This window comes from Hyla sarda, unplaced genomic scaffold, assembly GCF_029499605.1.
Source record: "Hyla sarda isolate aHylSar1 unplaced genomic scaffold, aHylSar1.hap1 scaffold_827, whole genome shotgun sequence".
Classification (NCBI taxonomy): domain Eukaryota; kingdom Metazoa; phylum Chordata; class Amphibia; order Anura; family Hylidae; genus Hyla; species Hyla sarda.
In genome coordinates, this window is record NW_026610854.1 from 126,891 (window position 1) to 140,945 (window position 14,055).

A 14,055-nucleotide genomic window follows, 5' to 3' on the forward strand; every position below is an offset into this window, starting at 1 on the left:
TTATGCTTGGATTTGGGATGTTGTGAAGGATGATTTGGTGGAAGTGTATAGGTATATGTGGAGGAAGGAGAGAATGGTGGAAAGTATGAAGAGTGGAGTGGTTGTGTTGATTTATAAGAAAGGTGATGTGAATGATGTGAGGAATTGGAGGCCGATAACTTTGTTGAATGTAGATTATAAGGTGTTTGCTAAAATAATTACAAATAGGATGAGAGATGTGGTTGAGCAGGTGATTGGAGAAGAACAAGTGTGTGGAGTGCCTGGGAGAAGAATAAATGAAAATTTGTGTTTGTTGAGAGATTTGTTATGGGATAGTATGAGTAGGAAACAGGAGGTTAGAGTGATGTCGATAGATTTTGAAAAGGCGTTTGATCATCTGTCACATAGGTTTTTGTTTAGAGTATTAGTGAGAATGGGATTCCCGGGTGATTTTGTAAATGTTGTAAGGATGCTGTATGATGGAGTATATAGTAAGGTTTTGATAAATGGTTGGATGTCTGAGAAGGTGAAAGTATGTTCTGGTGTAAGGCAGGGTTGTCCGTTGTCCCCTATGGCTTTTATATGTGCTATGGAGCCATTATTAGAGATGTTGCGGCGGGATAAGTGTGTTAGAGGGTTAAAAATTCCAGGGAGTGGTGGGAGAGAAGTCAAAGTTTTGGCCTACATGGATGATGTGTGTATTTTGGGAGAGTCTGTGGCTGTTATGAGAAGGGCAAAGTTACTAGTTGGATTGTTTTGTGGAGCGTCTGGGTTTAAGGTGAATTGGGACAAAAGTGAGTATAAATGTTTTGGTAGTATGCAAGGAAGTGAGGATGTGGGTATGAAGAATATTGAAGGTGGTATTCAGGTTTTAGGTGTTAAAATGGATGAAAGATTGGATGGGAGAGAAAGTTGGGATGATGTAGAGAAGAGAGTGTCCAAAAAATTGAGTCTTTGGAGGTTGAGAGATTTGTCTATGGTTGGGAAAGTGCTGGTTGTGAAAAGTGTAATATTGCCTATTTTATTGTATGTGGCAATAGTGTTTCCGCCAAGTTATATGGTTTTAAGGAAGTTAAAAAGAATTTTGTTTGTGTTTTTTTGGGGTACAAAAGTGGAAAGAGTGAGGAGAGAAGTTGTGATGAAGGATGGTAGTAAGGGTGGAATGGGTTTTCCAAATCTAGATGTGTATTTGGGGGTGAATGTGGTGTTTGCGGTTAGAAGGATGATGAGAGGAGAAAAGAATTTTGCATGTATGTTGAGATATTTAGGTGGGCGTGTGTTATGCAAATTAGGTTGGCTGGAGAGAGATTTGAGAGTGCCTTATGCGTTTGTGTGCCCGAGTTGGTATTTGTATGTGGAAAAGTTTTTGGAGAGTTATAGGTTGATTGGTGTGAGAAAAGAGTTGTTTGAAAGTAAGAAGAATGTGTTTGGGTATGTCGCCGCAAGTGAGGTGGAGTGTCCGATTAATATGGTAAGAGGCCAGGATGTGTCTAAGGTGTGGAAGAGTTTAATGACAGATGGAATATCAAATAGACAGAGAGAGATAGGATGGCAGTGTTTGCATGGAGCCCTACCAGTAAGAGAGTTCCAAAGGAATAGAGGTATTGGAAGGAGTGAAATATGTCCGAGGGAAGATTGTAGTGGGGTTGAAAGTGTGATGCATGTGATTTGGAATTGTGACATGGCTCAGAATGTATGGAGAGGGATAGGTCCGTTGTGTAAGGAGTTGACTGGGATAAATAGGTTGTCATATGAGGTTGTGATGTTTGGTCTTAGTATGATTGGAAGAAAGAATGAAAGAGTGTTGTTTGTGTTGTTGGCGATTGTGAAGGAAGTCTTGTGGGATGTTAGAAATTTATATGTGTTTAAGAGAAAAGATGTGACTGTGGAAGGAAGTTTAAGAATGATTCTGGATAGGTTGTACACCGTTTATTTACGTGATAAAAAGAAATTAGGTGAAATAGATGCAGAGGGGATATGGAAATTTTTGAAGTGGAGACATGTTGTAAGGGTGTAATGGTGATGGTATTTGAATTTGTTTTGAATTTGCTTTGAACAAATAAAGAATGACCTAATGATGAGTTAGACTTTACCATGAGTCAAAAATGACGCGTTATCTAAGTGGTGTTTAGTCTAAACCTGAAGGTTTATAAAAAAAAAAAAAAAAAAAAAAAAAAAAAAAATCTGTTCTTATCAGTTTAATATCTGATACGTCCCCTATCTGGGGACCATATATTAAATGGATTTTTGAGAACGGGGGCCGATTTCGAAGCTTGCTTCCGTCGCCCTATGCATTGACCCGATATGGCAGTATCTTCGGGTACAGTGCACCACCCCCTTACAGGGTTAAAAAGAAAGATTCCTACTTTCATTGCTACCTGCTTGCTGGCTAGCCAGCTAGCCAGCCCTGTGGGCCTTGCTGCTGCTGCTGCTGCTGCTGCTGCTGCTGCTGCAGCCAAAAAACAAAAGGTGGTGCTGCTGCTGCTTCTGCTGCTTCTGCTTGTGTCTGGCCGCTGTTGGAGCGTCCAGGCACAGGACTTCTGCTGCTGCTGACTAAATGGCCTCCTTAATTGGATCATTTGAGTAGCCAGCACACCTGTGCAGGTAGGGCATGACATGATAGGCAGCTGCCTTGATAGCGGGTGGGTGCTGAATGTTCCTAATTGACAAAATAAGATTAATGCTTATGAAGAAATATAAAATCTCATCCCTTCCCCAATATCGCGCCACACCCCTACCCCTTAATTCCCTGGTTGAACTTGATGGACATATGTCTTTTTTCGACCGTACTAACTATGTAACTATGTAACATAACATGGGGGGGTCTCCTGGCTGTTCACACAGGTGTGTCATTGCTGTACATTGACCATGCATTGCTTCTGTGGTATTGCAAAGGCAAAGACAAATGCTTCCAGCCATCCATTGCACTAATGGATTGGTCATCAGCTGGCTGTCTATGTCCCGCATCAATATAGACCAAAGTACAGAGGGTTAGGCTATGCTATAGTGCACCTACCTGATGCATCAGAAGGTGCGAGGCCCTTGCTAAATTCTGTGCACAGACTTTGAGATCTATGCTTTAGACTGTATCTAAACCTGCTCCAACATGGACTGACATTCTGGCCTACTTTCAGCCGATGCGACTTGTCTGTCGCTGAACAGTCGCTTTTTATGTATTCAGCACCTATGTATAATGTTGTAAAAATGCTCTAGAAGCTAAAGTCGCAGAAATGTCACACATATTTGGCCTGCAACTTTCTGTGCGACAAATTCAGACAGGAAAAATCAGTATAAATCCTTAGAAAATTATCCCCCAGTGTCTCCATCTGCTGGCGGTATTGAATAAGCATTGCTGCACTGATGGGGTATGCATTAGACGAAAAAAAAGAAGAAAAAGAAGAATAATACGCCCAGAAAAGAGGCGAAAAGGAGAAAAACGTAAAAAAACGTGAAAAAAAAGTAAGAGGAAGAGAAGGGAAAAAAAGGTGGAAATGGGTTTAAAAGTGATTTCGGCGGAGAATATATATATATATATATATATATATATATATATATACGCGCACACACACACATATATATAAACGTATTCTCCGTTGAGATATTGCAGCCGCTGCTGTGTCCAGGCCCAGGAGCCTTAGCACTGTGCTGTGATGTCACTCAATACCACTGACATCACTAGGTGTAAACAACATCTCTCCTTTGCTGTGTATGTGACTATGGAGCTGTTTGGTGATGTCGTCTATTATGGCCTTCATAGAAGCAACAGGAGATTGTTGCATCCATCTAGAACCCTCAGAACTACAGTGCTATGATGTCACATACTTCCACAGGCCTTGCAGAGTGTAAACAACAACAACCCAGCTTTGTTGTGTATGTAACCATAGGGATTGTGATGTCACCTAGAACCTTCACAGCAGCGACAGCTTTATGAGGAGCATCAGCACTGCTCTGCCTGAGCAGAACCATCACCGCCATAGGTTGTCAAATAACCCGGATTTAACCCACACAGGTAAGTCCAATGGGGTGCAGGCATGTCCTCTATGCTTACAGCTTCCCGTGGGTGTTGGTTTGATACCGTTTGGGGACAGCCAAGGAGGCATCTGCAGGCAACAAAGGTAGGTGTGTGCTTGTGTGTGTGTTTCCTATGCAGATCCTAAGCCCAGTGTCACATGCAAGTAGGAGGAGTAAGAAGGGTTCCTGGCAAATCCGGGTTATGGATTGCATTTAAAAAGGCCCCGTGGGAGTGCAATGGGCCCCTGTCTTGCTGCTTAGCAATAATGGTATGGGTTTAGGTTCTGCTGTGTGTACTGGTGGTTGACTGCCCCCCAGCCCAGAGTGTGCATGGAAAATTGTCTGGCAGCCTCCCTGACAGCAAGCAGTGATAGTGCCCATGAAGGGGACCTTGTTGGGCCCGCCCCTTTCACGGTTATCGCTTCTCGGCCTTTTGGCTAAGATCAAGTGTAGTATCTGTTCTTATCAGTTTAATATCTGATACGTCCCCTATCTGGGGACCATATATTAAATGGATTTTTGAGAACGGGGGCCGATTTCGAAGCTTGCTTCCGTCGCCCTATGCATTGACCCGATATGGCAGTATCTTCGGGTACAGTGCACCACCCCCTTACAGGGTTAAAAAGAAAGATTCCTACTTTCATTGCTACCTGCTTGCTGGCTAGCCAGCTAGCCAGCCCTGTGGGCCTTGCTGCTGCTGCTGCTGCTGCTGCAGCCAAAAAACAAAAGGTGGTGCTGCTGCTGCTTCTGCTGCTTCTGCTTGTGTCTGGCCGCTGTTGGAGCGTCCAGGCACAGGACTTCTGCTGCTGCTGACTAAATGGCCTCCTTAATTGGATCATTTGAGTAGCCAGCACACCTGTGCAGGTAGGGCATGACATGATAGGCAGCTGCCTTGATAGCGGGTGGGTGCTGAATGTTCCTAATTGACAAAATAAGATTAATGCTTATGAAGAAATATAAAATCTCATCCCTTCCCCAATATCGCGCCACACCCCTACCCCTTAATTCCCTGGTTGAACTTGATGGACATATGTCTTTTTTCGACCGTACTAACTATGTAACTATGTAACATAACATGGGGGGGTCTCCTGGCTGTTCACACAGGTGTGTCATTGCTGTACATTGACCATGCATTGCTTCTGTGGTATTGCAAAGGCAAAGACAAATGCTTCCAGCCATCCATTGCACTAATGGATTGGTCATCAGCTGGCTGTCTATGTCCCGCATCAATATAGACCAAAGTACAGAGGGTTAGGCTATGCTATAGTGCACCTACCTGATGCATCAGAAGGTGCGAGGCCCTTGCTAAATTCTGTGCACAGACTTTGAGATCTATGCTTTAGACTGTATCTAAACCTGCTCCAACATGGACTGACATTCTGGCCTACTTTCAGCCGATGCGACTTGTCTGTCGCTGAACAGTCGCTTTTTATGTATTCAGCACCTATGTATAATGTTGTAAAAATGCTCTAGAAGCTAAAGTCGCAGAAATGTCACACATATTTGGCCTGCAACTTTCTGTGCGACAAATTCAGACAGGAAAAATCAGTATAAATCCTTAGAAAATTATCCCCCAGTGTCTCCATCTGCTGGCGGTATTGAATAAGCATTGCTGCACTGATGGGGTATGCATTAGACGAAAAAAAAGAAGAAAAAGAAGAATAATACGCCCAGAAAAGAGGCGAAAAGGAGAAAAACGTAAAAAAACGTGAAAAAAAAGTAAGAGGAAGAGAAGGGAAAAAAAGGTGGAAATGGGTTTAAAAGTGATTTCGGCGGAGAATATATATATATATATATATATATATATATATATATATATATATATATATACGCGCACACACACACATATATATAAACGTATTCTCCGTTGAGATATTGCAGCCGCTGCTGTGTCCAGGCCCAGGAGCCTTAGCACTGTGCTGTGATGTCACTCAATACCACTGACATCACTAGGTGTAAACAACATCTCTCCTTTGCTGTGTATGTGACTATGGAGCTGTTTGGTGATGTCGTCTATTATGGCCTTCATAGAAGCAACAGGAGATTGTTGCATCCATCTAGAACCCTCAGAACTACAGTGCTATGATGTCACTCACTTCCACAGGCCTTGCAGAGTGTAAACAACAACAACCCAGCTTTGTTGTGTATGTAACCATAGGGATTGTGATGTCACCTAGAACCTTCACAGCAGCGACAGCTTTATGAGGAGCATCAGCACTGCTCTGCCTGAGCAGAACCATCACCGCCATAGGTTGTCAAATAACCCGGATTTAACCCACACAGGTAAGTCCAATGGGGTGCAGGCATGTCCTCTATGCTTACAGCTTCCCGTGGGTGTTGGTTTGATACCGTTTGGGGACAGCCAAGGAGGCATCTGCAGGCAACAAAGGTAGGTGTGTGCTTGTGTGTGTGTTTCCTATGCAGATCCTAAGCCCAGTGTCACATGCAAGTAGGAGGAGTAAGAAGGGTTCCTGGCAAATCCGGGTTATGGATTGCATTTAAAAAGGCCCCGTGGGAGTGCAATGGGCCCCTGTCTTGCTGCTTAGCAATAATGGTATGGGTTTAGGTTCTGCTGTGTGTACTGGTGGTTGACTGCCCCCCAGCCCAGAGTGTGCATGGAAAATTGTCTGGCAGCCTCCCTGACAGCAAGCAGTGATAGTGCCCATGAAGGGGACCTTGTTGGGCCCGCCCCTTTCACGGTTATCGCTTCTCGGCCTTTTGGCTAAGATCAAGTGTAGTATCTGTTCTTATCAGTTTAATATCTGATACGTCCCCTATCTGGGGACCATATATTAAATGGATTTTTGAGAACGGGGGCCGATTTCGAAGCTTGCTTCCGTCGCCCTATGCATTGACCCGATATGGCAGTATCTTCGGGTACAGTGCACCACCCCCTTACAGGGTTAAAAAGAAAGATTCCTACTTTCATTGCTACCTGCTTGCTGGCTAGCCAGCTAGCCAGCCCTGTGGGCCTTGCTGCTGCTGCTGCTGCTGCTGCTGCTGCAGCCAAAAAACAAAAGGTGGTGCTGCTGCTGCTTCTGCTGCTTCTGCTTGTGTCTGGCCGCTGTTGGAGCGTCCAGGCACAGGACTTCTGCTGCTGCTGACTAAATGGCCTCCTTAATTGGATCATTTGAGTAGCCAGCACACCTGTGCAGGTAGGGCATGACATGATAGGCAGCTGCCTTGATAGCGGGTGGGTGCTGAATGTTCCTAATTGACAAAATAAGATTAATGCTTATGAAGAAATATAAAATCTCATCCCTTCCCCAATATCGCGCCACACCCCTACCCCTTAATTCCCTGGTTGAACTTGATGGACATATGTCTTTTTTCGACCGTACTAACTATGTAACTATGTAACATAACATGGGGGGGTCTCCTGGCTGTTCACACAGGTGTGTCATTGCTGTACATTGACCATGCATTGCTTCTGTGGTATTGCAAAGGCAAAGACAAATGCTTCCAGCCATCCATTGCACTAATGGATTGGTCATCAGCTGGCTGTCTATGTCCCGCATCAATATAGACCAAAGTACAGAGGGTTAGGCTATGCTATAGTGCACCTACCTGATGCATCAGAAGGTGCGAGGCCCTTGCTAAATTCTGTGCACAGACTTTGAGATCTATGCTTTAGACTGTATCTAAACCTGCTCCAACATGGACTGACATTCTGGCCTACTTTCAGCCGATGCGACTTGTCTGTCGCTGAACAGTCGCTTTTTATGTATTCAGCACCTATGTATAATGTTGTAAAAATGCTCTAGAAGCTAAAGTCGCAGAAATGTCACACATATTTGGCCTGCAACTTTCTGTGCGACAAATTCAGACAGGAAAAATCAGTATAAATCCTTAGAAAATTATCCCCCAGTGTCTCCATCTGCTGGCGGTATTGAATAAGCATTGCTGCACTGATGGGGTATGCATTAGACGAAAAAAAAGAAGAAAAAGAAGAATAATACGCCCAGAAAAGAGGCGAAAAGGAGAAAAACGTAAAAAAACGTGAAAAAAAAGTAAGAGGAAGAGAAGGGAAAAAAAGGTGGAAATGGGTTTAAAAGTGATTTCGGCGGAGAAATATATATATATATATATATATATATATATATATATATATATATACGCGCACACACACACATATATATAAACGTATTCTCCGTTGAGATATTGCAGCCGCTGCTGTGTCCAGGCCCAGGAGCCTTAGCACTGTGCTGTGATGTCACTCAATACCACTGACATCACTAGGTGTAAACAACATCTCTCCTTTGCTGTGTATGTGACTATGGAGCTGTTTGGTGATGTCGTCTATTATGGCCTTCATAGAAGCAACAGGAGATTGTTGCATCCATCTAGAACCCTCAGAACTACAGTGCTATGATGTCACTCACTTCCACAGGCCTTGCAGAGTGTAAACAACAACAACCCAGCTTTGTTGTGTATGTAACCATAGGGATTGTGATGTCACCTAGAACCTTCACAGCAGCGACAGCTTTATGAGGAGCATCAGCACTGCTCTGCCTGAGCAGAACCATCACCGCCATAGGTTGTCAAATAACCCGGATTTAACCCACACAGGTAAGTCCAATGGGGTGCAGGCATGTCCTCTATGCTTACAGCTTCCCGTGGGTGTTGGTTTGATACCGTTTGGGGACAGCCAAGGAGGCATCTGCAGGCAACAAAGGTAGGTGTGTGCTTGTGTGTGTGTTTCCTATGCAGATCCTAAGCCCAGTGTCACATGCAAGTAGGAGGAGTAAGAAGGGTTCCTGGCAAATCCGGGTTATGGATTGCATTTAAAAAGGCCCCGTGGGAGTGCAATGGGCCCCTGTCTTGCTGCTTAGCAATAATGGTATGGGTTTAGGTTCTGCTGTGTGTACTGGTGGTTGACTGCCCCCCAGCCCAGAGTGTGCATGGAAAATTGTCTGGCAGCCTCCCTGACAGCAAGCAGTGATAGTGCCCATGAAGGGGACCTTGTTGGGCCCGCCCCTTTCACGGTTATCGCTTCTCGGCCTTTTGGCTAAGATCAAGTGTAGTATCTGTTCTTATCAGTTTAATATCTGATACGTCCCCTATCTGGGGACCATATATTAAATGGATTTTTGAGAACGGGGGCCGATTTCGAAGCTTGCTTCCGTCGCCCTATGCATTGACCCGATATGGCAGTATCTTCGGGTACAGTGCACCACCCCCTTACAGGGTTAAAAAGAAAGATTCCTACTTTCATTGCTACCTGCTTGCTGGCTAGCCAGCTAGCCAGCCCTGTGGGCCTTGCTGCTGCTGCTGCTGCTGCTGCTGCTGCAGCCAAAAAACAAAAGGTGGTGCTGCTGCTGCTTCTGCTTGTGTCTGGCCGCTGTTGGAGCGTCCAGGCACAGGACTTCTGCTGCTGCTGACTAAATGGCCTCCTTAATTGGATCATTTGAGTAGCCAGCACACCTGTGCAGGTAGGGCATGACATGATAGGCAGCTGCCTTGATAGCGGGTGGGTGCTGAATGTTCCTAATTGACAAAATAAGATTAATGCTTATGAAGAAATATAAAATCTCATCCCTTCCCCAATATCGCGCCACACCCCTACCCCTTAATTCCCTGGTTGAACTTGATGGACATATGTCTTTTTTCGACCGTACTAACTATGTAACTATGTAACATAACATGGGGGGGTCTCCTGGCTGTTCACACAGGTGTGTCATTGCTGTACATTGACCATGCATTGCTTCTGTGGTATTGCAAAGGCAAAGACAAATGCTTCCAGCCATCCATTGCACTAATGGATTGGTCATCAGCTGGCTGTCTATGTCCCGCATCAATATAGACCAAAGTACAGAGGGTTAGGCTATGCTATAGTGCACCTACCTGATGCATCAGAAGGTGCGAGGCCCTTGCTAAATTCTGTGCACAGACTTTGAGATCTATGCTTTAGACTGTATCTAAACCTGCTCCAACATGGACTGACATTCTGGCCTACTTTCAGCCGATGCGACTTGTCTGTCGCTGAACAGTCGCTTTTTATGTATTCAGCACCTATGTATAATGTTGTAAAAATGCTCTAGAAGCTAAAGTCGCAGAAATGTCACACATATTTGGCCTGCAACTTTCTGTGCGACAAATTCAGACAGGAAAAATCAGTATAAATCCTTAGAAAATTATCCCCCAGTGTCTCCATCTGCTGGCGGTATTGAATAAGCATTGCTGCACTGATGGGGTATGCATTAGACGAAAAAAAAGAAGAAAAAGAAGAATAATACGCCCAGAAAAGAGGCGAAAAGGAGAAAAACGTAAAAAAACGTGAAAAAAAAGTAAGAGGAAGAGAAGGGAAAAAAAGGTGGAAATGGGTTTAAAAGTGATTTCGGCGGAGAAATATATATATATATATATATATATATATATATATATATATATATACGCGCACACACACACATATATATAAACGTATTCTCCGTTGAGATATTGCAGCCGCTGCTGTGTCCAGGCCCAGGAGCCTTAGCACTGTGCTGTGATGTCACTCAATACCACTGACATCACTAGGTGTAAACAACATCTCTCCTTTGCTGTGTATGTGACTATGGAGCTGTTTGGTGATGTCGTCTATTATGGCCTTCATAGAAGCAACAGGAGATTGTTGCATCCATCTAGAACCCTCAGAACTACAGTGCTATGATGTCACTCACTTCCACAGGCCTTGCAGAGTGTAAACAACAACAACCCAGCTTTGTTGTGTATGTAACCATAGGGATTGTGATGTCACCTAGAACCTTCACAGCAGCGACAGCTTTATGAGGAGCATCAGCACTGCTCTGCCTGAGCAGAACCATCACCGCCATAGGTTGTCAAATAACCCGGATTTAACCCACACAGGTAAGTCCAATGGGGTGCAGGCATGTCCTCTATGCTTACAGCTTCCCGTGGGTGTTGGTTTGATACCGTTTGGGGACAGCCAAGGAGGCATCTGCAGGCAACAAAGGTAGGTGTGTGCTTGTGTGTGTGTTTCCTATGCAGATCCTAAGCCCAGTGTCACATGCAAGTAGGAGGAGTAAGAAGGGTTCCTGGCAAATCCGGGTTATGGATTGCATTTAAAAAGGCCCCGTGGGAGTGCAATGGGCCCCTGTCTTGCTGCTTAGCAATAATGGTATGGGTTTAGGTTCTGCTGTGTGTACTGGTGGTTGACTGCCCCCCAGCCCAGAGTGTGCATGGAAAATTGTCTGGCAGCCTCCCTGACAGCAAGCAGTGATAGTGCCCATGAAGGGGACCTTGTTGGGCCCGCCCCTTTCACGGTTATCGCTTCTCGGCCTTTTGGCTAAGATCAAGTGTAGTATCTGTTCTTATCAGTTTAATATCTGATACGTCCCCTATCTGGGGACCATATATTAAATGGATTTTTGAGAACGGGGGCCGATTTCGAAGCTTGCTTCCGTCGCCCTATGCATTGACCCGATATGGCAGTATCTTCGGGTACAGTGCACCACCCCCTTACAGGGTTAAAAAGAAAGATTCCTACTTTCATTGCTACCTGCTTGCTGGCTAGCCAGCTAGCCAGCCCTGTGGGCCTTGCTGCTGCTGCTGCTGCTGCTGCTGCTGCAGCCAAAAAACAAAAGGTGGTGCTGCTGCTGCTTCTGCTGCTTCTGCTTCTGTCTGGCCGCTGTTGGAGCGTCCAGGCACAGGACTTCTGCTGCTGCTGACTAAATGGCCTCCTTAATTGGATCATTTGAGTAGCCAGCACACCTGTGCAGGTAGGGCATGACATGATAGGCAGCTGCCTTGATAGCGGGTGGGTGCTGAATGTTCCTAATTGACAAAATAAGATTAATGCTTATGAAGAAATATAAAATCTCATCCCTTCCCCAATATCGCGCCACACCCCTACCCCTTAATTCCCTGGTTGAACTTGATGGACATATGTCTTTTTTCGACCGTACTAACTATGTAACTATGTAACATAACATGGGGGGGTCTCCTGGCTGTTCACACAGGTGTGTCATTGCTGTACATTGACCATGCATTGCTTCTGTGGTATTGCAAAGGCAAAGACAAATGCTTCCAGCCATCCATTGCACTAATGGATTGGTCATCAGCTGGCTGTCTATGTCCCGCATCAATATAGACCAAAGTACAGAGGGTTAGGCTATGCTATAGTGCACCTACCTGATGCATCAGAAGGTGCGAGGCCCTTGCTAAATTCTGTGCACAGACTTTGAGATCTATGCTTTAGACTGTATCTAAACCTGCTCCAACATGGACTGACATTCTGGCCTACTTTCAGCCGATGCGACTTGTCTGTCGCTGAACAGTCGCTTTTTATGTATTCAGCACCTATGTATAATGTTGTAAAAATGCTCTAGAAGCTAAAGTCGCAGAAATGTCACACATATTTGGCCTGCAACTTTCTGTGCGACAAATTCAGACAGGAAAAATCAGTATAAATCCTTAGAAAATTATCCCCCAGTGTCTCCATCTGCTGGCGGTATTGAATAAGCATTGCTGCACTGATGGGGTATGCATTAGACGAAAAAAAAGAAGAAAAAGAAGAATAATACGCCCAGAAAAGAGGCGAAAAGGAGAAAAACGTAAAAAAACGTGAAAAAAAAGTAAGAGGAAGAGAAGGGAAAAAAAGGTGGAAATGGGTTTAAAAGTGATTTCGGCGGAGAAATATATATATATATATATATATATATATATATATACGCGCACACACACACATATATATAAACGTATTCTCCGTTGAGATATTGCAGCCGCTGCTGTGTCCAGGCCCAGGAGCCTTAGCACTGTGCTGTGATGTCACTCAATACCACTGACATCACTAGGTGTAAACAACATCTCTCCTTTGCTGTGTATGTGACTATGGAGCTGTTTGGTGATGTCGTCTATTATGGCCTTCATAGAAGCAACAGGAGATTGTTGCATCCATCTAGAACCCTCAGAACTACAGTGCTATGATGTCACTCACTTCCACAGGCCTTGCAGAGTGTAAACAACAACAACCCAGCTTTGTTGTGTATGTAACCATAGGGATTGTGATGTCACCTAGAACCTTCACAGCAGCGACAGCTTTATGAGGAGCATCAGCACTGCTCTGCCTGAGCAGAACCATCACCGCCATAGGTTGTCAAATAACCCGGATTTAACCCACACAGGTAAGTCCAATGGGGTGCAGGCATGTCCTCTATGCTTACAGCTTCCCGTGGGTGTTGGTTTGATACCGTTTGGGGACAGCCAAGGAGGCATCTGCAGGCAACAAAGGTAGGTGTGTGCTTGTGTGTGTGTTTCCTATGCAGATCCTAAGCCCAGTGTCACATGCAAGTAGGAGGAGTAAGAAGGGTTCCTGGCAAATCCGGGTTATGGATTGCATTTAAAAAGGCCCCGTGGGAGTGCAATGGGCCCCTGTCTTGCTGCTTAGCAATAATGGTATGGGTTTAGGTTCTGCTGTGTGTACTGGTGGTTGACTGCCCCCCAGCCCAGAGTGTGCATGGAAAATTGTCTGGCAGCCTCCCTGACAGCAAGCAGTGATAGTGCCCATGAAGGGGACCTTGTTGGGCCCGCCCCTTTCACGGTTATCGCTTCTCGGCCTTTTGGCTAAGATCAAGTGTAGTTCTGCTCACTTGGTCTGGCCAGAGGGTGTCTGGGGTACCCGGCTCCTTTGCCTGGGGGGATCGTCCTTCTTAACGGAGGGACTTCACCCCCCTGCTGCTATTAGGGAGCCGGCTTAGTCCCCAGACAACGGGGAGCGATCACCACCACCTACCTGCTTACAGTGGGGGAGGTGTTTATCCTGATGGACATGGCTGGATCAAGTGGAGCATCATCAGAAGGCATCCCTGAGTATGCTAAGCTCAGAAATGGAGTTCGGATTTCCTTATTGGATACCTGCAAGAGAGGAAAAGGATTATGTTTCGTGGTCGAGGAGATCTTATTCAAGTTGCTGGAAATTAAGAAGGAACAAATCCTGTCTATGCTTGAATTCCCAAGAAATGGACACTACGATGTTATATTGGCTTCTGAAGAGGACTTTAATTTTTTTTGCAGCAAGTACCAGCAAAAGAAGGCCAATCCAGTTTTGGAGGGTGTGGAGGTGACCCC

General features: G+C 45.1%; 5 non-coding genes across 5 annotated transcripts; all 5 read left to right on the top strand.

The window, feature by feature from the left end:
- The first annotated feature begins 2,121 nt into the window (after positions 1-2,121).
- LOC130347247 (U2 spliceosomal RNA) lies at positions 2,122-2,315 on the top strand. Its single transcript, XR_008885213.1, has one exon. It is a non-coding gene; the product is annotated as a U2 spliceosomal RNA (small nuclear RNA).
- A 2,092-nt stretch (positions 2,316-4,407) lies between these two features.
- On the top strand, positions 4,408-4,598 carry LOC130347297 (U2 spliceosomal RNA). Its single transcript, XR_008885258.1, has one exon. It is a non-coding gene; the product is annotated as a U2 spliceosomal RNA (small nuclear RNA).
- A 2,094-nt stretch (positions 4,599-6,692) lies between these two features.
- LOC130347298 (U2 spliceosomal RNA) lies at positions 6,693-6,883 on the top strand. The gene has a single exon (XR_008885259.1). It is a non-coding gene; the product is annotated as a U2 spliceosomal RNA (small nuclear RNA).
- A 2,095-nt stretch (positions 6,884-8,978) lies between these two features.
- On the top strand, positions 8,979-9,169 carry LOC130347299 (U2 spliceosomal RNA). The gene has a single exon (XR_008885260.1). It is a non-coding gene; the product is annotated as a U2 spliceosomal RNA (small nuclear RNA).
- A 2,086-nt stretch (positions 9,170-11,255) lies between these two features.
- On the top strand, positions 11,256-11,446 carry LOC130347300 (U2 spliceosomal RNA). Its single transcript, XR_008885261.1, has one exon. It is a non-coding gene; the product is annotated as a U2 spliceosomal RNA (small nuclear RNA).
- Positions 11,447-14,055: the final 2,609 nt, after the last annotated feature.